This window comes from Typopeltis vanoorti, chromosome 16 (genome assembly GCF_054136105.1).
Source record: "Typopeltis vanoorti isolate ZY-2024b chromosome 16, IOZ_Tvanoo_1.0, whole genome shotgun sequence".
Classification (NCBI taxonomy): domain Eukaryota; kingdom Metazoa; phylum Arthropoda; class Arachnida; order Uropygi; family Thelyphonidae; genus Typopeltis; species Typopeltis vanoorti.
Window position 1 is genome coordinate 36,469,938 of NC_143564.1, and position 26,649 is coordinate 36,496,586.

The following is a 26,649-nucleotide window of genomic DNA, read 5'->3' on the forward strand; positions in this document are numbered from 1 at the left end:
GAGGGAGGACATCCACTCTACAACTCTGCTTCCACCATTCACAATCCACCAACTGACCGCAATTACACCATCTCTCGCCGACCACCACCAACCACCACTAGTATTTCCACAGACAATCACAAACATCCACGCCCATAGCGGGATTCGAACCAGCAGTCTCTTGACTGGAGAGCGGACACGCTAATCACTCGGCCAGCCAGGTTTCCCCCCTGGAACACTATCAGTGCAGACTGGAGGATCTGAGACAGTTCTGCACGGTTTAAACTAGTTTTTTTTTTAATTTTTTAAAGGCTGGTTGTTTTTCAACTTAAAAAAAAAAAGGTTCTTAAATATACTTTCAATATACTTAAATATAAATAACGCTCTAGATATGCGTCTCTATTATCAGTACATACGCTTTTGTGCTTGAACTAACAAATACTCTTTGCCAGTGCTTTTTTGAGACGGTACTCAAGGGTACGGCGTACCGGCATCCTTATTAACAGTGAGGCCTTGGATGCTGCAGTGCATTTAGAAATGTGTAATATTCAGTAATTTTTTTTTACACTTTTCTCTGTTATTCAAAATATGTTATTCAGATAGATATAAAGTTTTACACAAAGTGTAAAACTTTATATCTATTTTAGAATTTTAAATTACTTCCATGTTTGTATATTAACACCTTCACACCAGGTGTCTTGGGCGAGTTGAACTTCATGCGGGACTATTTAACGTCAAAATAAAACTTTTGTGGTGTTTGGTTTACGACTACATTATGGTGTCCGTTGGGGAATGTTTTTACTATATAGATTAATTAACACTGCAGTTGTTTTTAATTACACTAAATGCTATAATTACTTCATTTTCCACTAAATACAATATTTAGAGACGATAGTTAAGTATCTTTTTAGTGACACAATAAAACATTACTTTGATTTTCTTGCATATTTGCAGTAAGGTATCCATAAGGGGGGAAAGATGTTTTTCAGGGTTATTTTTATTCCAGTACTAAACTACCAATATCTGATACAGCATATCAGATACGCCAACGGAAAGCATGCGATAAATTCTCGTGTCCTGACTCAAGGTCAAGTACAGCTCGTGACGATCTGTCATTACCCATCGCGAACATTTCACTAGTTTTATCCGACTTTCCCATTTTTAATCACGTCATTATCTTCCTGTTAATAAAATAATTTTTATTATCGCTATAAATGTTTATAAACATGCGACCTAATCATTTTCGAAATTTTGACACTTCGATATAACACTTTAAAATGACGTGTTTATAACATTGTTGTCTTAATCTATCTCTCCGCATGAAGTTCAAGCTTTATATGTTCCCAGGCTCAATTCTTATGAGCGAACACTTTTGCTACCCTGAGTTTTGAATTCTCAAATTGCAAAATAACCGTCCAGAAGAGGTGAATCAACCGATAGTTTGCTCTGGGTATGTTCTTGTATGTTGTGTGAAGGAGAATCTCCATTCCCCCCCCCCCTTCCCCCAAAAAAGATATTGCTATGGACGACTGAACCATTCTTATGGGAGGATTGCCGCTTTTGATCGACTAATAACTGTAGCGCTCACGCAGCATGCATACGCTTGACGATATGATTGGTCACAAGTAATTGTTCGCCTTCTGGAACCATCTCAAAGTGAACCAAGCTTTCAAAATTCACCAAAATCATGTGAGACTCTCTCGTCAACCTCTTCAAGGAATGTAAATACTGCTTTACCCGCTTTAATCGATTGATGTTGATTTTGTATGTTCGGATTGTTTTCAGTAAACCAATTTTTCTTCGCAAGTAGCAGTTTCTTAGAACATTAATCACGAGGATTGGGGAGCAGTATTCTACATCAGTGTAATGTTGGTTTTTTGGCTTGTTTATTCTGAACATATACATAACTTTCCTTCACTTTTGAGTAGTGAGTTACTGAATGTACACGAAGTTCAGTGTACGAGATGTTTGTGTCTGCACTGCTTCGACATTGAATGTCCGTCTCGAATGAGGTTGCTCTTACAGAACAATTTTGTCATTTTTGAACCAGTCAAATACGATGTTCTTCATAGCCTTTTGTCTTTGCGCCTGGCGGAGGTCTCTGACTATAGCCGATGTTCGAAGCATTAAATTTCGAACTCCACTTCGTTCATACTCGTAAAGTGTAAACGGAATAAACATTCTTGAATTAGATAGACAATTTTGTTTGCTTTATATTACAAACCATTAGGAAAGAGAAAACCAGGACGTCCTCTAAAGATATTCAACGATGACTTCTAAGGCCGGAACAGGAACAAGCCATTCTAGGCCCAAATCCTTGAAAAGTGCGATGATGATGATTTTAAACAGTAAAAACTAATGTATTAAACCTAAGAGGCTTAATAAAAAATTGTTTATGTATCCGCGAAGCGAAAATGGCTCTTTAAGATTTGCAGTCGAGAAAGTGTCATTCTTCACAGAACATTCATGGTGCATCAAACTCTGCTTCGAACTAAAAAAAGCACAAACATATACCACAAAACCTTAGAGATTTAGAACTTGCTTTCGAAGATAAAATATTCGGGTGAATTCAGATTAGTTTGCTGTGTTTAAAAGTGAAATGAATGAAATGTTAATGATGCTGAACGTTGGGCCTCGTCGACGAGCAGAACATACAAAATGCATTATAAAAACCTATGGTATGAATAATGAAGTATGGTCATAAACATCATGAGTTGGGAATCTCATCTGGATCATGTTATAATATTCCTAGAATATTATAACATGATAATTAATATGAATATTATAACATGATAATTAATATGAATATTATAACATGATCTGTAGCACTATATTCGGTGTATTGCAACTAAGATTCCAGCTTTTTTTTTTTTTTTTTTTTTGTGCGAGAATTTTTGACTGATAGAGCACGGGTATTATTTCGTGCCCCCCCCCCCATTTAAAAAAAAAGTTTAGTTATACAATCGAAAATCATCGCAATAATCCGAACGTTTGGTTTCAAGACCGACAACCGGCTAAATTCATTTAAATAAAATATGTAGAAACTCTTCTAGAATCACGATGCCTCTTATTTTCCTCTTTTCTTTTCAATGGATCAGCAGATGGATAGAAAGAATAATATAATTCTGTATTATTCCACTTTAAACAATGGCTAATAAGATTCCAGAATGAATAAAAGAGGAATAACCAGAATATAAGCGGTTCTTCAAAAAGTAGCTACACCGATCTCTCTCTCTCTCTCTCTCTCTCTTGTCGTTATTATTCTCCCCTCCCATTTCTCTTCTCATAACGTGATGTTCTGCACCACCTACTTCTATGTTTACTTATCACTTCCTAAATTGATCTTTGTTTGGGCAACGTGAGCGGTGGAAACAGTCCGGAACTAAGCGAAATGCTCTCACGAACGCGATCATTTTTACTAAACCTCATTTCACCAAAATGAATCGAAAACCACTTATTTAGTAATCAAACACTGTACGCGAGCGGTTAGCGCATTCCGTTATCAGATGAAGAGATTCAGACAGATTACTGTATGAAAATTACGAAGTTATAAAATTCATGGAGTCGTTTACAGAATTAGAAAAAAAAATATAAGTAAAATGGATTAAATTATTGTTCAGTGTGAGCGTGTTCTTCATCATATTTGGTCTGTTGATTTTATTTAGATATTTTTTCCAAGGCAGTTTCAGTGACGTGTTTTTCACAAAAGAACACTAAAAAGAAAACACTACGTCTATTTAGCAAAGTTTAAACCCTGGAATAATATCAAAGGAATTTCTTTAATAAAACTTCAAGTCCATTGCATCTAAAGCACAAAGCTTAAAAAATATATTTGTAAATTTACAAGTCAAGAGCACCCACCTCCTATTTTGCTCTAAAAACATGCGCATCTCTGATTAAATATGTCAACCGCGTATTATAAAATATGTCAATCAGTTAGAAGCATGATTCGTCGTCTTCTACGTCTTAATTAAATTTAGATAAATAAAATACTTAATATTTGTAACAATTATTAAATGGAATAAAGGGAGGCGCAATTAAAATGCTCCTGGACCAAGGGAAAGCTACATAATATTTGGAAAAAATCCCTTGGACACTTAGAAGAGCGACAGCATTTCTGTCTTTGCATCTCATGTGAAAAGATAAAAAAAAAAGTTAGTGGTTAGATATCTTGGAATAATAATGCACAAAAATTAAATCAAACAGCTCACAGAATGCGAATGTCAGAATTTAAAAAAAAATCCTACATGGCAGTAGGGAATGTTATTCACTGCGCGTTCTATATAGCTATTAGTCAGACAGTATTGTCGTGTGCAAGAAGCTTATTCTTGATATCTCCAAAGTCCCTTGCAGTTCTTACGAATGAATTTATAAAAACATCGTTAAAAGTATGATACTTATTTCAAAACTTAACAGAGATACATTTCCTCCGCGTACGTCAGTTCTGCGTATAGAAAATCACAACACTGCTTCTCTAAGAAAGAATTAAGAACAATTGTTTCTGAATGATTGACCAACAAATAATTTATTCATTCATTAGTACTACTGTACATTAAAAGAGGTGCAATTAGTTTGTTTTTTTTAACGTCAGTTGGCACTACTGTTCTCAGTGCTTTTTTCCTCCTACGAATATAATGATTGTCTTATCTCGACAGAATATTCAATACAGTTTCTTATTTCAACTTTCATGGTGTTTACAATAATTTAATTATAATTAAAATGCATTGAATTTTACATTAATGTACTAAATATAGTTATTTCAAGTTAAATATTCTATTAAAATTATAATTATAAAATTCAACCCAGAAATTATAATTATAAAATTCAACCCAGAAATTATAATTATAAAATTCAACCCAGAAGAGATATATTCAGGGATTTTGAGTCTAAAAGAAATAAAAATTGTAACATAAATCCAATATATAAGAATTCTGTTCGAATAGATAAATATAAAACCATGTTTTTGTTATTATTATGACGACATTGTCTCGTGATATTATTCGTGATATACCGTTAGATCAGCAAAGGAAATATTGTATTCAGTTGCATTATTAAACAAGCACATCCTCACATCACATTCCAAAAAGAGGAATTTATTCTCCTAGTTATGGCAATCTATCGTTAAATAGCTTTCATACCCAATGGATGTCCCTACAAAAATAGCTAAATAAATATCCATGCATTATTGTCAGTTTTCTTACCTCATCTGCTATATTGGAAGGAAGGCCGACTCTTACTAGTTGCCTGAGGATCATTTCAACTCCACCCCATTCTCCTTTCTTACACATTGGAATGAGTCTTTGGATTGGATCTTTTTTCTCGGTACCCTCACCATTTCCTTCGTCTGATTTCTTGTCACTTTCGTTATCATCTTGTTGATTATCGTGAGTGTCTTCACCACGAGAAGTTGATTCTTTATTGGCAGCTGAAGTGTTATCCGCTTTTTCTGTTTGTATTGATTCAGTAGTAGTTGGTTGATCGGATGGCGAATGATGATGAGACGTGGTGTGAACTTGACGAGACGACACAAGAGAACTGTGCGTTGATGACCTAGCCACTGTAGTCTGAGAGGATTGTTTACCCTGAGGAGATGGATGTCTACTTTTCTTTCCTAATGTCGGTGGAGGTTGTACCGAACGTTTGCCCATTACAACCGGCTGAGTTGAGGATTTCGAGTGGGAAGTCCTTCGATGAGTGCCAGAATTCATAGACATCCTTCCCGCTGGTGTAAGATGTGGCAGCTGCTTAGAAACTAATGGCGGTTGTTGGGTATTGGATCCTAGTTTGTGTCGACCCAAAGGCTTTAAAGGAGGTCGGTTAGGTAAAGAGGGTGGCAAATCTATTAAAGGTGCTTTTTCTGACTCTGTGGGTTCATCAGGTGGGATATCGATTTTGACAGAGGCAGGTGGAGAAGGAGGTTTATCACTCTTCACTTCGAAAGGCTCATCGAAGTCTTCTGTTAGTTGCGATGAAGTCTGATCTGCGGGTATTGCCGGTGCACTATCGGAACGGGGATTTCTGGTTTCGGTAACATTATCAGTTGTTCCCACAGAAGTTGCTATTGAAGGTGCAATGGCAGTAACTGGGCTGGGGAGTGAGAAAGGGGTTTCTCCGAGTGTCACAAGAATATCAGATCCTTGAGGAGGCTGATTTGATGAAACACTTTCTTGAATTCGATTCACCGTGGAATCTGCCGCTGACACCGTAACGGCAGGTGTAGACACCATGGGTGAGGTAATAGCCGATGTTAACATCGTGTGCACTGTGGAATCAGGCATTGTAGAGAGCATTACAAGGGGAATAGGTATTTCACCCGTCCGCATCGGTTCTTGCGGTGATGAAACGGTCACCGTAGGAATGCAAGGCATTGAAGGGGTAGTCGCTGTAACTGTCGGCACTAAGGAGGATGACGCCGTAACTACGGATGTCGAAGTTGTCGTAACCATTCTAGGAGGTAACCAACTATGGGACTGTAATCTGAAATTCCCTCCGGTTTCCCCAGCGTTTATTCTTGATGATTCCACAGTTATAGGAAGTTCCTGCCGAGGAATGTGCTGAAATAAAAAGCGAACTGGATCCGTAAGGTTTAAATCCATTTTTGTGGTTCGCGGAGTCTTGGGAGAGTCGTGAGGATCCATCTTCTAGACTAAACTTAAGACGAGCAACCTGAGACACACATGCACACAGAACGACGGCGACGACACTAATCACAAACCTCGTGCAAGGCGGTCGATGCGTTGGGATCGCGTGCCAGGAATTCACCTGTGATGCATTTAAGCACTGACGCACTGGGGTTGTTCGAAGGGTCGTTAACAATGCGGTAGCATTTCGAAATCCGCCTTCATAGCGTTCTGGACACACCTAGGCGAGAATGTTGTGCGTAACCTGCTGATTAGCTGTATTCTTAAAGCAAATTATTCCGCAAAATTTGAAAATAGAAAAAAAAAAAATTCTGCCTTTGGAAATAAATTATGAACATTAAATCATCATGTTTATCAGTGGCCTGTTATCCAAAAGAACTAATTAACTGGGATTTTATTGTCATTACATATCAAAAATAGAATATTGACATACTTCGTTAGCTAATATGACGGGCAGTTTCTTCTGTGTAATAATATTAAAAAAAGGTAAATAGGAAAAACATTTACTAACCAAGTGAAGGGAGATTCATATAGAAATACAATGGTAAGCGTTTTCTGATGGAATGTGAAAGGAGTCAACGTGTTGCATGCATTATATCAGCTGTCTTGTTTAATTTGCTGGTAGTTCTTAGTGTGTTCTACGCGTTAAGGATCCCTTGTGAGCGAATTATCTTAGTAGGTGCTTTAAAATGATATACTAAGACATTCATTGCTAAGTAAGGCATTGGCAGCTGTTGACTAGTTCACGGAAAGGTTGCTTTATTTAGTATTTCAAATATAGTATTTGTCTTGATATTATTTCATTAGTTACTGTTTTATTTAGTTGTGGTTCTCATGATTGTCCATAAATTTGCAAGTACTAAAAAGCATTGACGGGATAAATCATTTCCTGACGTTGATTGATAATGTGTGTATTTTCATGAACTTCCTTACACGACACATTAATGTTTAGCATTGCAGAATAGCAGTTTCGAGATAATAAGATAAATATATTTAGTGAAACCCATTTTTTATATATATCTTGTTAAAAGTTGTTATCAGTGTATAACCAAATGTATATGTTTTTCGTGTGTTGGACATGAATGTAACTGTCATTTGACTGCATTTATCATGCATATTCTACCGGAAGGTCGGCCTGGTTGGCCGACTAGTTAGTGAATCCACTCTCCAGCCAAAAGGCTGCGGTTTCGAATCCTGTCTTAGGTACGGATGTTTGCGATGTTCTTCATTCATGTCTACACTTTCACACAGGCAGATAAACGCTCTCCCAGGATGGACTGGATCACCATCGGAGAAGTGGTTGCAAACCTCCCACCATTAAGAGGTATTGGAGGCTGACTTCATTATAGCGCAACATTATTACAGTTGTATAGCGGGCTTTATTACTATACAAATATTTGAATTTATCAGACACATTGGTTAATAAGCTTAACAGTGACCTTCCCTTTATTAAGCAGATTTTAATTATTGGATTAATTAAAATCTGGATGCCTTGAGGTCAGTATTATAACTTAAGTGTTTTCAACCATTCTTGGCGTTAGTGTGTTGATTAATTCTGAAATAACATTTATTTTATTGCTTGTTTCAAACTTTTTCGGTAGCCTACATTGACAAAAAAAGAAGAATGTCTTAAAAATGTATTTTTTACATTCTGTGATCTAACAAAGTATAAAACTTGTATCACGAGAATGCGGAGAATCCCCTAAATAATCACCTTGTATTAAATTCACTCTGCGATTTAGTTATTTAGTTGTGTAAACAGTCATCACTAAAGTTCCATTTTGGGCTTTCTGCTTACTTAGGAATTATAATGTGGACTGACGAAAGAGGAAAAAAAAGCACAGTTTACATTAAATTCCTACAAAATGTAGTCCGTTTTTTTCTTCTTGAAAAGATTTTTTACTGTTATTTCGTTGAATAAGTATTTAGCAGACCCGACCGAGATGCTTAGCGCAACTTGGAAAGCGAGAAATGTCAGAAAGGGAGCGTTAGTATTTATTAGTATTTACTGGTGATGTGTTGTTAACTGACGAACCTCCCTTGGAAGCAATTTTCTTCGGGAAATATTGAAGCTGTTCCATACGTCTCCTCGTTTGAATGCAGTCGTTAGACGACAGCTCTGCTGGACATCAGGTAATTTTTTTTTTCTCCATTTGTTCTGTAACATAACAAAATTGTCTTTTCTTGTGACTAGTCCACACATCGATCATACGATGCATCTACACCCTCAAATGTGTGCAAGTTTTGACCCGAAGTCTCGGTCTCCAAAAGCATCGACACCTGCCTTTTTTCTCCAATATAGTGCTAACCCTATCCCAGCACTCTCTGTTACAAAATGCTTGCGATAAAAATAATTATTTGTCAAATTTTAATCCCCACCCTAACTTAAACTGAAATCATGTTATTTATATTCTACACCGTAATAGTCTTAAAGTTATCGTTGTAGTACTTAGATTTATTTTAAATTAAATTTCCTGAAGTCTTGCGTTAATTAGTTACAACCCTGTTTTTCATTCATCAGTGATTATAGACTATGCTTGCACGATACCTCAGAACTCTGTTCCGGAGAACTGCATGAATTGTAGTGCTGGAGTCGATTTCCATATGGCCATTGCTACATGGCCTAGAAATCTGTCGGCAGAACAGGTAGGAAATATCATTGATATTCCACGTAGTCAACAAAATAAGAATTATTTTCCGTAAAACTTATTAATGTTTTGGAAAGAAATTTTTTTGTTTGTTTTTGTATTGCTTTTATAGAATTAGCTCTCGCAATAGCATTGATGTGATAGGCTTATTTCATCACGGAATATTACGATTATTAACGACTTGCTTGTGTTAGCAAAACTCCACCTAACATACTGCACTAATTATTGAACGCTGTATAAAAATCATATTATTAAATTTAAAAAAAAAAAACTTTTCTGAAATGTTTACTATGATTTTAAAATTTATTTTTCTTTTTTATGCAATTATGCGTTAGATTTTTAAGAATTGTACATGCAGGCGACTTTCATTTAGTTCAGTTAAGGCAGAAGCAGCCAAGTTATTGATGTCAATATTTTGTATATTAACTGCGCGTGTTCTCTGACAGTGTGCCTCCTCTTTGTAGAATTAAAAACCGAGATTCTGGACTAAAAAGAAAACATTACAACTTACCTCACAGCCAGGCCCGTTTTTACATTTTGCGGGGGCCCTGTGCGAAATGGAAAAGCGAGGCCCCTGAAAGTTAGTAACATTTATGGAAAGTTTAAATGGAAGGATATCTTGTTAATTAATTAATTAAATCAAATATGAAAAATATTTATGCACATAAATAAACAAGTTTGCTCTTTTTAGCATCAATTTAAGTAAAGGGAAAAAATAAATGTGTTTGTATGTACATGATATATTATTTTATTATGTAAGTACACATTATCATATAAATACGCCAAAATGATTTACTTAATAATATAAATAAATCATAAATAAATAAATAATATAATAATATAAAAAAATATCCATTTTTACTATAAAGCATGAAATATATGTATAACAACTTATAAGATTTAAAAGAAATCTTAATATATTAAATTTTATTTAACCTAATACGCTTATCAATAAAATCATTTATAACGCTATCAAAATTCAATTTTTTTTTTTTTTTTTTTGCAATTTCATGCTCTATAGATATTATTGCCAGGGACGACAAACGTTCTTGAGACATAGAAGATCGCAAATAGGTTTTTATTCATTTTAATTTGGAAAATGACCTTTCTGCTGATGCGACCGTAACTAACTGGTCAATAATATTTTAAATGTCGTAGTAATATTTGGATAAATATCCGACAAATTATTTGCAATTATGAATTTTAAAATATTAATGGGTGCATCTTCTGGAACAATATTTCTAAAAATAATTAATTCATTGTAAAATTCAGATTCATCAATATCTGTATTTAATTTTTGATACAGCTGTTTGCAGCAAAATTTTAATTCATTTTCTGTCATTTTTCTTATTAATTTTATATCATAAAGAAATCCAAATGATTTTTCATGAATTTGATACAATTCAAATCTTTTTTTTGACAGATTGTAGACCAGTATCTAAAATACAAAAAAGAAATTTATCCTAAAATTATCTTTCTTATCACCTATGTGTGATTCATTAGGCGTTTCATAATCAAAAAATACTTTTCTTCGACGTAGTGGACTTTCTTCAGATTTAATTTCTAATTGATTTGACAGTTCTTTGACAATCTCAAAACAGCTATCGAATCTTGATATTCTGTGCTCTTCAAAGTACTGCACTAACTCTTTAATATGGTTAGTTGCTACGTCTATGGGAATTTTTGCATTTTGTAATACTTTACTTACTAAATTAACTTTTGACAAAAGCTCATACCAAATTACAAGGCTTAGTATAAACTCAAATGAATCTATTTGTTCATATATTGAAACCACTTCTACTTTGATAGTATATTATCTGATGCAGTTTTAGATAATTCTTTTAGTGTATTTAAAAATTCTGGAATTTGAAAACGTACAGCTCTAACTGATTCTATTCTACATTCCCATCTTGTATCACATAACGGTTTTGGAGTTAAGTTTAACAAATTTCTTTAATATGTCCCAAGGTGAAGTTGAGGCAGCAAATAATGTATATATTTTTTGTATAACATTAAAAATAATTATTGCTATAATTGATGATTTTGCGACATCTCCTAAAATCAAATTTAAATTATAACAGGCGCAAGGAGTATAAAATGCCTTTTCGTTTTCATTTAAAATGTAAGCACGGACTCCCTTATATACTCCTTTCATATTCGCTCCGTTATCATACCCTTGCCCTCTACTATCTGACAATTTACGATTTAATATATTCAAAAGTGATTTTATATTTTCATATATACCTTTACCAGTAGTGTCATTAGTTGTTAAAAACGTCAAAAAGTGTTCACGAATTTCAATATCTGCTTCAAATATATGTAAAAATCCAAAAGTTACTGAAATTTGCTCCTGATGACTAACATCAGGAGTACAATCGAGAATTATTGAATAGTACTTTGCCTGTCCTATCATTTTTACAATATTTTGTTTAATTTTGGTTCCCATATCAACAATTAATTCATTTTGCACAATGGGTGATAGATACGAATTTTTTTATTACCTATAATTTTTTTTCCCGAACATCGCATTAAATGATCTTTTAAAAGTGGATCAAATTCAGCAATTAATTCTATGATTCCAAAAAAATTACCATTATGGGCTGAATACAAAGTATCAAAATTACCTCTAAAAGCTAAATTATGTTCGGATAAATAAAGTGCTACTACTATTCGTCTTAAAACATTTCTTAACCGTTCTGATTCAAATTTTATGACATTTTGATTTGCCTGATCAATTGTATTTTTTAAATTCCATTCCATTTGTGTCCATGAATACGTGCATTTCATGTGCACTGGATTTCGTTCGTGCGACTTTAATCTTTCACTTACATGTCGCCAGTCAGAAAAGCCATTATTAGATAAAAATTTATCGTCAGAAGAAAATAATTTGCAACAAAAACAAAAAATACAGTTGGAAGAGTTTGAATATACAAGCCATCTTCTGTTTTGCTTCTCTCCGTTTGCAATTGTCCTAACATAGTGAGCTGTGGAAAAACATCTTTCGGAAAATCATTTTCAGTCGGAGGAGACGGTGGACCACGTTGTACAGTTTGTGTTAGTGTTGCGTTGTTCAAAATTTTGAGCCATGTTGCTGGATCATCAATAGTAAATAGTTCACCTTCCTCTGGGGTCTCAGTTTTAGGATCTTTAATACTCATTGTTTGACCAAACGCGTCATGTTCTCTGCTTCCTTTGATCTTAAAAACGCGGTGCAGTGCCAACGAAAGAACGACGCGCCGTCATCAGTATAATTTTAATGAATTTTCATGAAAAATTCGGTGTTTATTTTACTAAGAAAATACATAAAAATATTTCGCTTATTATAACAATAGTTGGTTGTAAAATTATATACATATATTTTTCAATATAAGAATGTTTTTATATAATAATTACAATATTAATTTATATAATAATTTAAAAACATTTAATTGATTTTCTTTTTTCAGTTGGCGCTGGGCGCTGTGCCACCGCACAGTTCGCACACCCATGAATACGGCCCTGCTCACAGCAGATATATTAACCGATTCTGGTTACTGATAACATTTACTAATTTGGAACTAACGGAATCAAATAATCAGCCATTGGATTAAATAAAAAGAAAATGCCTCCAGAGGAGTGGCTGCGTCATTTTAGCTTTAAATTATAACCATTTTTTTTTTGCTTCAAAGCAGTCATTTTTTAATGTTATGTCATCGTTGTCGTCTTTGACCTCAAGATTGAACGTGATACGTCGACTGCGTTCTGTGACCTATTTAATTTCTTTATTTGGGTCAAGAATTACAATTTTAGGCATTTTCTACTGACATTGGTGTGAGGATGTGTCTGTCTTTCTCAGGTACTCAAATGGTATTGTCAACTTTTTGGAAAAACTGGTTGCGAACAAATTTATTTTCACCGACGAATGAGACGTATCGATACGTTGCCATAATAACAGGAATGATTTCAATGAGAACTGGTCTCTTTATATCTTCCATTTCAAATTTCATTTCAAAAATTAATTGTACATGTCAATTAATTTTTGAAGGTTAATTTTTGAATTTTAATTCATTAATAATGTAATCATTGTTCACTCGGTTTGGGGAAAATAATTTCATCTCTTTCTCTCCGTAAAAGACCATAAAAGAAAAGGATAGAATAAATTTGATATAAATATGATAGAAAAAGACAAAGGAAGCAGATACAGTATAATAAGTGCACTGTTAATGAGGATAGTGATTGGTTAGCCAGAGAAGAATCAGAAAGGGACCAAGTACAAGAAGAAAGAAACTTAATGGATCAAAAGGCTGTGCGAAAGCGGGTTGCTTATGGATTGAAGCCTTTCATGCTTGCTATATATATTGTCTTTGACATATATATATTAAAAATGACTTTAACTGACAGTTTATGATTCTTAGCTCAAAAGTCGTAATACTGAGATGATTTCTTATGATGTTAATGTAGCACGTTTGAAAATATTTCTGTTATAGGACATAAACAAACCACGAGAAGGGATGTTTGAGATCTAATGGCCCGATTCATCGAGTGGATAGTGTCCTTTCTAGAACGCGGGGTACGTTTTCGAACAAACCTGTTTTCATAATGTTATTCTTCTAGGTATATCTAACAAATTTTCGCGAGGAAGTTTCCGAAAGCTTTGTTCGCTGTTTTTATTTAAGAATTGCGTCCTCATGATTATAGAGAAATGGCGCAATATTTGATTTATTAAATTTCAGGTGCATATTTTGGTAAATAAGCTGCGATGTTCTCTTTTGGACTAATATTTTACTTACTAAAGTAGTCGATTAGATTTTAAAAAAAAAAAAAATACGAAGTGAATTACACATACCTGACATCGGGGCCGTTCCGTGGGTTTGCGTCGCCTGGGTGCAAACTTTTTGTGTTACGAATAATTTTATTATACTGCACATTAAGAGGAATGTATATTAAAATAAAGAAAAAAACATTTTTATTCATTTCCTAATGAGATGTTCTTCTATTTATACCGCCCCTAAATTGTGCCGCCAGGGTTCACGCACTCTTTGCACCCCGGTAGGAAACGGGCCTGTCTTACATGATACATACATTTAAACGTCGTTAATGACGTCCTTTGTGGTATCATAGTAATATAATACTGATTCTAATATGCATTAATGAGTGTGTTGTCGATGTGTTAGATTGGGTTACTATTAAGACATGAAATATTTTGTTAAAATATTTATTTTCATAATATATTTCATGCGTACCGTAATGAAATAATTATAACTTTTTACCACGTTAAATTCCGTTTGTTGTTTTAACTTCGATTTACTGAGCCATTATTTAATAGGAAAACTTCATATAATAATGTAAATAGAAACATGCGTGTGAACCTGTAATTACGTCATCTTTATTAAACTCTATCAAACTTTTGATGTCAAAGAATTACTGCTATTCAGCTTGTTTATCGGTATCCTAATCCAATGGCCTCCTCTCTTTAAGAGGGTTGCAGCTAATTACTAGGGAGATATGACGCAAGGTAGTTTCCGTTGCCTTCCTTTCCATAAGTATTTATGACTGTAGCCGTGTGTATTCACGGAAATTTTAAAAGTTTCGGAATGTCCAGCAAATTACGAAACAGATGTTTTCCATTAAAAAGTTCTTTTCAAACCACTATACACTAACTGCTTGAGATAATCTTATAAGTGACATTCTGCAGACTTGAATTCCTTTATAGCAACATAGATAGCTAGCAGGAGTTAACCTACTAGCTATCTACGTTGGAAATCTGTTTATTTTTTCGCAATGGGATCGTTTATACCACAGTTTAGAATGTAGTGCTTCCTCCACTCAGTTTTTCCATAAGTATAAACTTATGGATAAAATTATATGTATTATATAAAGAATCGTAATGTATAGAAATAGAAACACCGCGGCATCGATTGGACATCGCTTTAACATTCGCCAGTTTTTATTTCCGCATATTTCACTGGGAAAAATTGAACTCATCTTCATGATTTTCTTTGTAAATATTTAATGACCATACCCTATTGAATTCTACAAAAAATGTGTTTGCAAATCGAATATGCCTGTATACTAGTCACTGCGGTAAAACCTTTTTTTTTTTTTTTTTTCTGTCTCCTCTTTCCGGAATGTCACATTAGTTTACCTTCTGAACACGCACATTGCTGTGTAGTGTAGTGTGCGCGAAATACATAGGTGGAACTGCCACGCACATTATTTTGAACAGCAGCAGACTATTAAGCCTACTTGTTTGCTTATCATATTTCTGCGGTCTGTTGCGTTTATTTCAGTCCTTAATGACTTATCTTAAAGATAAGCAGGCATTCGTCACCTCGACAACATGAATAGTGAAACCACAACTTTTCCTCTTTTTTTTTTTAATTATATGTAGAATCAGAAAATTGACGGAGTGTTTATACAGTCGAACAATTAAGTTTTTGTCCCTTTAGTTCGCTTGCATTTTATGTAAATACTTGCCCTCAAATGTGCGCTTTGTGGCGAAGTCATCGTTGTGGGTTCAAATACTTACCCCGCAAAAGACGAATGGGCAGCCGGTTGCAATCCCTAAACGCCTAGTTAAGGGACTCAACTCCACTAAGGACGGATGAGAATTGAATGAATGGGTGGAATATCTTAAGTCTAAGACCGTGTTTAGATCGGGATTATTTCCTTCCGCAACCACCCTGAAATTCACTTGTTATTGACTCAGTGTGTATATATATATATATATATATATATATATATATATATATATATATATATATATATATATATATATATATATAAAACAGAGGGGAACTCCTACTGGCTCTTTATGAATCCGTCTCTTTAATCCGAATTTGAGGTAAAAGTTTACTCTTTATATGAACGTATAATTTTATTTTTTCTAATTTTATTGCTAAAAATAGCTCTATTGAGAACTCCAGATAATGTTTATTGATATCCTAAATACCAAAATATCTTTTAAATCCCACTGCAAAAGTACAGGAATTAATTCCATTTCGAATATTTTTTCCAATAAAAATGGTCCGATTATAACGAATATCAGAATATTAAGTTTCATTTATCTCAATTCAATTTGAGTCGTAATTTTAATCCGCAAAACAGGCATTTTGGCCGAAGAACACACGCATTTAACAAATTTAACAAATATAATACACGTACAGTCATCCCTCGACTTACGTCGGGGGTTCCATTCCATCCGTAGGACGTAAGTCGGTTCGGACGTAAGTCGATACATTAAATCAACAGAGTTATAGGGGTTAGGGACTGAACCGTAATAAGTATACTGTCATTTTAATTTTTAAGCCTTATTATAAAACTGTACTTTTCGTTACTGCAACTATAAAACAGGAGAGTAATTACTCAAATTTTCCTCCACATTACATTTTCATTACCTTTCCTATCTGAAAGAACCAGGCTGCTGCTCTTCTGGTGTAACCATTTTTTTTTTTTTTTGATGAAAATGTCCACTGTGCTTTGCTTATTCCTCTTCTTCTTTTCATCATAAATTTGTTCATTGCAAGCAAACGCATCATGTACTTTCCTTTCTACTCATAAGTAGCGTTCAACATTGGGGGTCCATGTCTTCAACCATTTTGAGAACAGAGCATGCAGAGAAAATTTCTGCATGTCCCTTCACTGTGAATTGTTTAACTACCTCTCCTTGTTTCACTTTTCCTCTTCTTTTTCTCGTTCTTTCTCTTCTGCAACACGTTATTCCTCCAGTTCGACCAATTCTTCGTTGGTCAACTCTTCAGGGGCACTTCCTATGAGTTGAACTATGTCGTCATTATTCACTTCGAGATTCAATTTTTTTGCTAGGCCCACTATTTCTTCACTCAAATTGCAAAGGTCTTCAATTTTTTCAAACCTTCCAAAATCGCGCACAAACCTTTTTAACACTTTCATTGCCAAGCTGAAAATTGTAATTTCGTGTGGCGGCCAAATTTTTTAAATTTTTTTATTTAGGCAGCGACGTCCACGCGATAACGCGTGATCGGCCGTTTGGTGAGAGCTCACATCGCGCGATATCGCGTGATTGGCAATGAACATGTTAATGTCTTTTTCCATATGCCACTCGTACATTGAGAGGTCCCTTGGTCCCAAGCCACAGCAATATTTTTAATAGCATGAAAACTATTGAATTCTTTCCAGAATTGCATGAGAGTCTGGTCATTTCCTTCATTAGCAGAATTGGCTTGTGAAAAAGTTCTCCATGTATAATAAACTTTAAACACTGCATGAACTCCCACTCCATCGGTTGAACCAATGAAGTAGTGTTTGGAGGTAGAAACATGACCTTGAACTTGGTGAAGATCACCGATATAAGACGGATGACCTGGAGCATTATCTAGAATCAATAGAATTTTAAATTCTACATTTTCTTTCACACAACAGCTTTCCATTTCACTCCATAAGAGTTGATTAAGGCATCCTCTAACAATTTTTGAGTCATCCACGACTTCTTATATCTCCGCTAATGAACTAGAGTATGCTTGCTAATGCTTTTGAAGGCTCGTGGATTCTCACTTTGCCCTATCACAAATGGTTTCAGTTTATATCCAGCCACATTACCCCCCTAACAGAATCGTGACACAACCTTTAAGAGCTTTGAAACCAGGCATAGATTTTAGCTTTTTATGGATAAATTGTCCACTCGGGCATTTTTTTCCGAAACAAGGAGGTCTCATCCATATCAAATATTTGCTGTGGCAAATAATTTTCCTCCGTAATAATTCAGGTTGTTTTTATCCAATTTCTCCACAAACTCCTTGGCAGCTTTCTCATCGGATCATGCAGATTCACCATATATTTTAACATTATGCAGTGCAGAACGCTGCTTGAATCTCATGAACCAGCCGGAAGAAGCGTGGAATTCGTAGTCGTAATCGTGTCCTGCTTTCTTCTTCAACATGTTGAAGAGACTTAGTGCCTTAGCTGTTATGATCATAGTGTTAAGAAGTATGCGCTTTTGGTTCAGGTCCTCTATGCATGATGGAAGTAGCTTTTCCAATCCCTGATGGGACCTTGTCGTAGCTTCATCACTATCTTTGATCTTGCAACTTCGTTTCAAGATCAATTGCTCGCCTCTTTATCTGTGATTCTTCACTAGGTTTTTTAATTGGGCGTGTGGGGGCCATTTTGGACAAAATGTCGCGAAACATTTAAGGTTAAATACACAAATAACATATTTTTCAAACACAAATCAACAAAGCTGTTGAAGCCAAGTGCCGACTTCTGATGGAGGTTGCCGCTGAATGCACTGTTACCTCTGCATTGTTGCATGATGCATTGCTGTTAAATAAAAACCTTTTTACTTTACGCTCGCTTGCGTCTCGTTTGAAAGTATAGTCGAAAATGTTATTTATTCCATTATGGGATCACGGACGTATCTTCGAAAGGACGTAACTCGATATATATTCAGGGGAGTATATTCAGGGTGCGCTAGGTGGGCGGTGCAGACCCATGGAATAGTAATTTCACCGACATTATATTTTTGCATTTATTCCTGTTAAAGACGCCCCTAATTGCTTGCTGATACTAATGTTTTGTGAAGAGGAGACTTTTCGATGCATAAACATTGTATCACATACCCCCTCCCCAGAACCTTGAGGAACTTAGGAGAACTTTGCAGGAGCAGCGGGGTTGTTATTACCAACTGAGCTCCTGGACACCATTGTGAACAGTATGAAACATGATTGTGAGCGCTGTATTTCTGTGAGGGGGGGGTGACCACATTCCTTATTTTGGTACTTTGACAATCTCATTTTGATATTTTTTTACTGTTTTCTCCATGTCTCTATTTGATATTGAATTAAAGTATTCATGTACAATTTTTGTGGCTGTTTCTTTCACATGTCATATCACATTGCTTTTCACCGAATTGCATAAAAATTCATCATGCAGTTTTGGAGTTACCGTGATTTTTCTCTTTGCTCCTAAATTTATGAAAACCAGTGTATATATGGTAAAATGTGCGATATATAAATGTGATTCCTAAATGTCCGTTACATTTAGGAATCACACTCGACATAGTGTTGGATAAAATTATTTTTAAGAAAATACACAAGTCACAATGTCTGTTACGATATTAAATATCAAAGTTTGAACCTGAGTTATACGTTAATGTGATCTGAATGATTCTAAAAAAGATGATAATAAAAATTCGGGGGTGGCGTACTCAGGATTTAATCTGGGGGGGGGGGAGAACACTCAAGATTTAATCTTGGGGAGGGGGTGGGCGAGTTAAGTATGCGATTTGAGAATACACAATACGCATTGCACACGACCTATGGCTGAGCATCTGTAGTGATCGAGAATACATGATACCCATGATCTTCTTTGGCCCGTCTCGGGCAAACGAAGTAGCGCTCGGTCCGACTGACCGTTGCACTACCTTACCTCAGTCCTGAAGATATTTTCAGGTGCAAACTTTGTTTGCTTACACTTGGATAAAGGATTAAACTAAATTTATTATGGAGCAATACTTCGTTTGCCTCGCGTTCAACAGCGGCCTTGATTCCCGAGAGCTATAGGGTACTCCCACCTTATGTGACCGCTAATTCATGGTAGTATAGAAATAGAAGACACGACACAACATAAATAAAAATAATAATTTTAATTAGGAAAAGATTTTTGAAAATTTTTCTAATGTTTTTTCCTTTTTCTTTGGGGGGGGGGGGCAGGGCCCCTTGTCCCCCTCCCTGGGTGCGCCACTATTCAGAGTGGTTTCGAGTACTAAGTGATCATCTGTTTATAGTTACCTCGGGTGATTCCATTTCCCTCAATAACTTTTCTTGGAATTTTGTTTTGGATAAGCTACACCCTAAAATGTACGAGAGACGTTCCGAAAGTAAGGCCCCCATTCTGATATCTATCCAGTCAAATGTTAGTGAAATAAAAAAAAAATAATAATAATTTTTTGACGCTCTACTTTATTTTCATGTAATATTTCTCATCATATTCTCTCCCCCTTTCAATACATTTTCTCCACTGCATGAAAAGCTTTCCAAATCCATCGTAGTGATATTCTTCAGCGTTTTTTTTTGGGAACCATTTTTCTCACCTCTAGAGGCTTGACATGTTCGTTATATTCAGTTTGAAAAGAACCAAAATTTCGATCGCCGTTGATATGAACGAGTTCGTGTACTGTTTTTCCTTGTGCCTTTGCTGTGCTTGGAGGGACATCTCCCGCTTAGTTATGGCATTTGCTGAACGATCGATTTGATCTTAATTGAACTTAAGTGTAATAGTATGCTCAATAGTAGGCCGCTTAGAATAGGCTTGCTGAGACTTTTTTCGTCTTTTGATTAGGTTACATAAGTCCACCTAATTAGGAGCGGCAATAGAGTCAACGATTTTATTAAATATCTTTGTGTACTGAAGTAACCGTAATGTTAATAAACCTGTTAAAATACTCAAAAAATTGCTCTGTTAAAAGTAGCGGGGTAACCTGTATATCGACTGTACTCTCAGACTGCTTTCTTATTCACAAAGATTTTTCTGAATAGTTTTTTCGACGAAATAAATTCAGAAGACTAAATTGACTATTCCAAAATTAGGCCTAAATACGCCACTCGCAGACTCATCACCTGACACTCACTCCCTTTGAATTGAGTTGTTAATTAGCATTTATTATCAATGAATTTTAGTGATATCGATTCTAATCAGCGTTAAGTGACTCAGTCGAGTTCAAAATTGCTCAACTGAATTTCCTCGAAACCTAAATTTTCGGTATTCTCTGGCTGGCATTTTACTAGACGTTACACAGTTTTGCTCCTTTATGCTATAACCGAAATACACCCCCCTTGCTGGCAGCCAGAGCTCACGTTTAACGGAAGTGAGATCTTGGCCTCGACAACCGGAAACAGATAATGTATGACGTCCCTGGAACAAACGTGCATGCCAAGTCGGTCACAACCTCCAGCGCGTTCTCCTTGTGCTTATATATGGGTGGAGCACTGCGAATGTTTGCCCTTGATTGCGTGGCGTTATAGTATGAGTGGATTTGAGGCTTTCTTCTTTCGTGCTATTACTAGTAGCGTACCACCTGCCGGTTTCCCATGCTGTAATTGTCCTAGTGCCACTATTCTCATCAACTTTATTTTTCTCTCCCTTCTTTATGTTTTGTTTATTGGTTGTGATTGTCACTTCTTTAAGTCTCTGTCAGAAATATTTTTATATAACTCGCTGCAATTTTTTTCCCTTTCAGTCTTTGGCTAAAACACACCCATCCACCCCACACACACGCACGCACGCACGCACACACACACACACACACACACACACACACACACACACACACACACACACACGCGCGCGCGCGCGCACAAAAAAAAAAAAAAAAAAAAAACGTAACGACTGGAATTCTTACATTGCCATTGCTTATAAGTGCACTGTGTGAAATAAGTGTAGGACGTCTCCTATTTGAGAATAAAATGCACTGCTGTGTGTTTCTCTCGTCACACTAGCCTCCACCGTTGTATTTAAGAAACAGATTCGACTCTACCCGTAGAGTCGAATTGACTACGTACTGTGAATGGCAAAAAGACTGCAGGCAACAATATTAGCCAATGAAAAATATGAGAATGGCATCTCAACCGAGAAACACATAGGAAGATACAGGAGGCTAGTACCATAGAGCGGTACAGAAATCTAGACAGTCCGATGTGGAAGCAATGTAAAGTCTACAGTGGTTCGGGTTAATAGTAGAATACTGTATAGACAACTGCATAGTATCCCTTTTTATGGAAAGGTAGCTGAACATTAGCTAAACATCAACATCAGCAAATACTGTGGTAAGATATTGGCGTGCTCATTGCATGAGAATAGAGGTGGAAGATAATTTAGGTATTTTTCATTGTCTTAGTATGAGACTGCCTTCTGTTTATCGTATATCTGAAGTAGCTTGAAACAGTATAATGTTTTGTTTTCTGTGTCATGGTTCCCAGATTAGCAGGCTATTATCACACTCACAATACTAATACGCTAACGTTTCCAGCGTGAACAAGACAAAAACTCTTCCTCGTACATCTTGGACATATACATTGGCTTAAACTCCAACATTCATGACGTGCCTAGCCATTCAAGATCGACTTTCTCTTCCTAACAGAAACTTAGAAAGTTATCCCATCCATCTGAGAAACGGCCAAGCTGCCTTCAACCACAGAAGTGGAATTTATGCGTTTTTACGCCCTCACACTGTGCTAGACAATGCAAAGAGGGGATTTAAACAGATAAAAAAAATATTTTGAATATTTTTTTATTTTAAATATTCTTTAGCTCGAATTTCCTTGCCTAATTTGATCAGATTCAAATTAGGAAAGATTTATGAAAAATTTCTTTGTTTATCTTGGAAACTGGCAGCAAGTTTCTCACACGGTGCAGACCATAATCTGCATTATATACAGAAAAATTTAAACAGTATACAAGTATCATCATCATCATTATACGGATATCGCCATCGAGGCAGTACTCACAACCACCTCTCGCAACACATTCTAGTCATTCACCACTCACCAATAAAAAAATTCTAACGTACTTGCTAACCACTCTTACACAGTTTACAAGTGTGGCCCCCTCGTTCTCTCCCTTTCTGCTAGGTACTGAGAAAAAAAAAAAGTCTTCAGTCCTATAAAGCCTCTTTAATAACTAAGATGCTTCTATTATATCTACTCTTTTCCGCCAGTCAGCTAGTTTTGAAACCAACAGACCTTCAATTTATTTTCACATGGAGCATTCCATAGACTTGCCACAATCTTTGTATTTCGCCTCTGGATCCTCTCCACCATTTCTTCATCCTTATGGAATCTAGGTGATTATACGATTGATTTGTATGCAGTAGTATTATTTAGTGGTAGATGTAGCATTATTAAAGCCTTATAAAGGGAACGATAACCTCTTATCCTTTTTAGTCAGTGTGTTCTTCAACAACCACGTTATGTGCTATTTTAGCTCCCTTTTCAATATGCTCTCTAAATTTCAATCTCCTGTCCGCAATCGCTTCCCAGTTCCTGGCCTAATCCGTTTCCTGCAGTTAGTTAATTTCCATCAATATGGTATACAGTTTATGATTTTTTTTCTTCTCGAAGTCTATCACCTTACCCTTGATCACATTTGGCAGCCATTTACCTCTGCCCATGCTGCTAGCTTATTTAAGTCATCCTGTAGGATCTCTGCATCACCTTCATTTACTTTCGCTCTTCCCCGTTTTGCAAACAACTGAATATTTTCATATTTCCCCTTCAGATAATTTCTTATATCACTGATGTTCAAATTAAGCAAGAGGACCAAGTATTGAGCCCTCTAGTACACCGTTAGTCACCAACACTCCTCCATAAACCACTCTTTGATATCTGTCCATCGGCCACTCTCGAATCCAAATAACCAAATTCATATCATTTCCTTTATCCAACATTTCCTTTATCCAACTCCACTGTCACTTTATTATAAAAAATAAACAAATTACTAAGGCGAGACCTACCCCTCACAAAACCGTGCTGTCCCACATAAAGTATCATAATGCCTCTCTTCCCAGTCTTGAATTCTGTCTTTTACCAGTTTATCCAATATCCTAACCACGACTCCTGATATACTGATTGGCCTATAATATACTGCTTGCGTAACCTACTCTTTGTTTGCCTTGGAAACTACCAGCAAGTTTCTGCCGAAATGCAGGCCATAGTCTGCGTTATATACAGAAAAATTTAGTGTTATTTCTTACAAACAGTATCCAGTTTCTTTATTGGCAGAGTATCAAGAATGGCATGAGGATCATTATCGTAATATACGAATAAATCAGAAATGGTTATAGTCCTGATTATCCTGTTTTGAATGCTTATCAAGGATAGCAGATTGCGCACTAATTTCTATCTTGGTGAGTGATACAATATTGCATTGAAGAGTTTACCCATGAACAGTATTATCATCTTAAAATGCTATATTAACAAATTAGTACATTAATAATAATTATTGTTATTAATATATATTAATATATTTCTTTTATTAATATAATATTCTATTAATATGTTCTAGCCATTTGTTTTAACGTAATGTATTCTATTAATAACGAAGAACGTCATTTATAAAACATTTAATGTGGGAGTTCCACTTCAGGTTACTGTTGATGTGGAGGTCCAAATATTTTATCGCGTTTATTATTATCTACAGATTTGAATGCTACTGCAGTAGTATTCTACCATTTTATGGAATGCTCTCTAGTTTATCTGTTAAATCGAACATGCATTTTATTCACATTAGTTATAAGATCATCATTGCTAAACCGCTTATTAATTTCATCATATAAGTTAAAGCGAGTTTCTGAAGTCTCAGCGTTTGTCTTGTATAAATAATTGTGAACATGTAGAATAAGTCAGAGCACTAAACCTTGTTGGACTTCGTTTTATAATTTTGTTGTACTCTTCAAGTTGCTTTAGCTGATATCGTTTTCTCTCATTTTAATAGGATTACAATTAATGAATAAAAACACCTCTAATATCTTATCTAGATGTGGAGTAAGCCATTGATGAGTGTTTTGGTGATATCAAAAAAAAAAAAAAAAAAAAAAAGGCTGAAGTAGACGTGCTTCTAAACGAATAAGTTCCGGGCTCTTAAAGTAAGGATCATAAATGTGAGGCTAAACCTCCGTCCTTACAAAATAACCAATTGTATTTCCTTTTGAATGCTGTCCACTGGTCGAGTGTCTAGCAATTCGGCAAATCTTTCCTTTTGTTCAACGCTCTGCAACTGATGGGAATTCTGTGTTTCTGTGGATTCGTTACATACCTCTTTCTCTTCAGAAACTACACACAAACTATCATTACAAACTCGTTTTGTATTATCGCTGTCATCCGAGCTATTTTTCCGGTTAAAGAAGGTACCAGTGCACTTTCCATAGTTGAAATACTAGGCCTATATAAACACAAAAATATTACACGATTTTCTTTGTGCTTCTCAAAGACACTAGCACTGATAAACAACTCTAATCTGCTGTTCTATTGTTGGTTATTGACTTCTGCTGACAGTATTGCCATCCATAAAAGACAAAATATCGCTACGAGTCTGTCAATATTCCGCAACACTACGCTTCAGTAATATTTGCTTGTCAATCGCTGCAAGACAACGCTTTACAGAAAACTCCAAACCTTCCCTTCTCTTTCATCACGCTTTCGTAATCAGGCGACGTATAACGTTACTGGCTGGATGGGTGAAGCAAAGATACTTTCATATTTCCCTTTATCTGTATAAGAGATTCTATGGATGAAGTATTATTGAGCTTAAAGCTCACCCTTATGGGGCATGAAGTTAGCTATGTTCAGTTTGTAGCAAAATTGATTTTGGTCTTTTATATTTACAGTGTATTGTTTCATTGTAGTTGGTAGCTTGCTTGATCAGTGGATTGAATGAAGGTTGGCCTTGAAGAATTTTTCTGCTAAATCACGAAGAAAAGAAATGTAAGGAATGTTTACTTCTCGATGGATCCGGAGTTTCTAATAAACCAAGGAGCGTCCAGGATCATCCTTAGACACTTATTTTGGAATCTTTGTAGTTTCAGTATGTTTGCTTCAGAGATATGACTCCATGCTGGAGAAGCGTAGGTGATAACTGGGAAAAATTACCGTTTTGTGCAAAGTTAGCTTGTTTTGTATATCTTATTTGCTTTTGCGGTTGATCAGGGGGGGGATGGGGAGGGTAGAGTTGTGAAATTACTTTGGATAGCTTCGATCCTATTAGTTTGATGTGACTATTAAATAAGAGTTTATTATCTAGTTTCACTCCAAGATATTTTACTTCTGTCTTCCATGGGATTTTGACTCGGTGGAGCTGAACTGAACTTTCTTCTGGAGAAGAGTACGGCTGAGCTTTTAAGAGGATTTACTTGGATCCTCCAGTCCATCAGCCAAGTTTCTAGTGTATTGATACTGCCTTGAAGTCTTCATATTGCCAGTTGTGGGCTGAGAGATCTAGATAGTATTGAAGTATCGTCCGCATATAGTGCTGAGATGATAATCGTTCTCAGGTTTGGGGGGGGGGGGGATATTGGCTACGTAGATCGAGAACAGAAGTGGTGCCAGACGAGAGCCCTGTGGCACACCAGCACGGATCTTGCGTCTGGGTGACACAGTACCGTTGAATGTAATTTGCATATATCTGTCATTTAGATATGATTTTATTAGTCTAACTAATTTTATTGGAACTTGAAGTCTATTAATTTGTAGAGAAGACCCAGGCCTTGTCAAAGGCCTTCTCAATGCCAGTGAAGACTGCGGCTATGTAAAGGTTCCAATTAAAGCCACCTGCAATATGTTCTACCAACTGATGCATCTTTTGCACTGTAGAGTGTTCTTTACGGAATCCGAATTGTTCATCGGGAATTAATCCAAGCTTGTCAGTAATTGCTT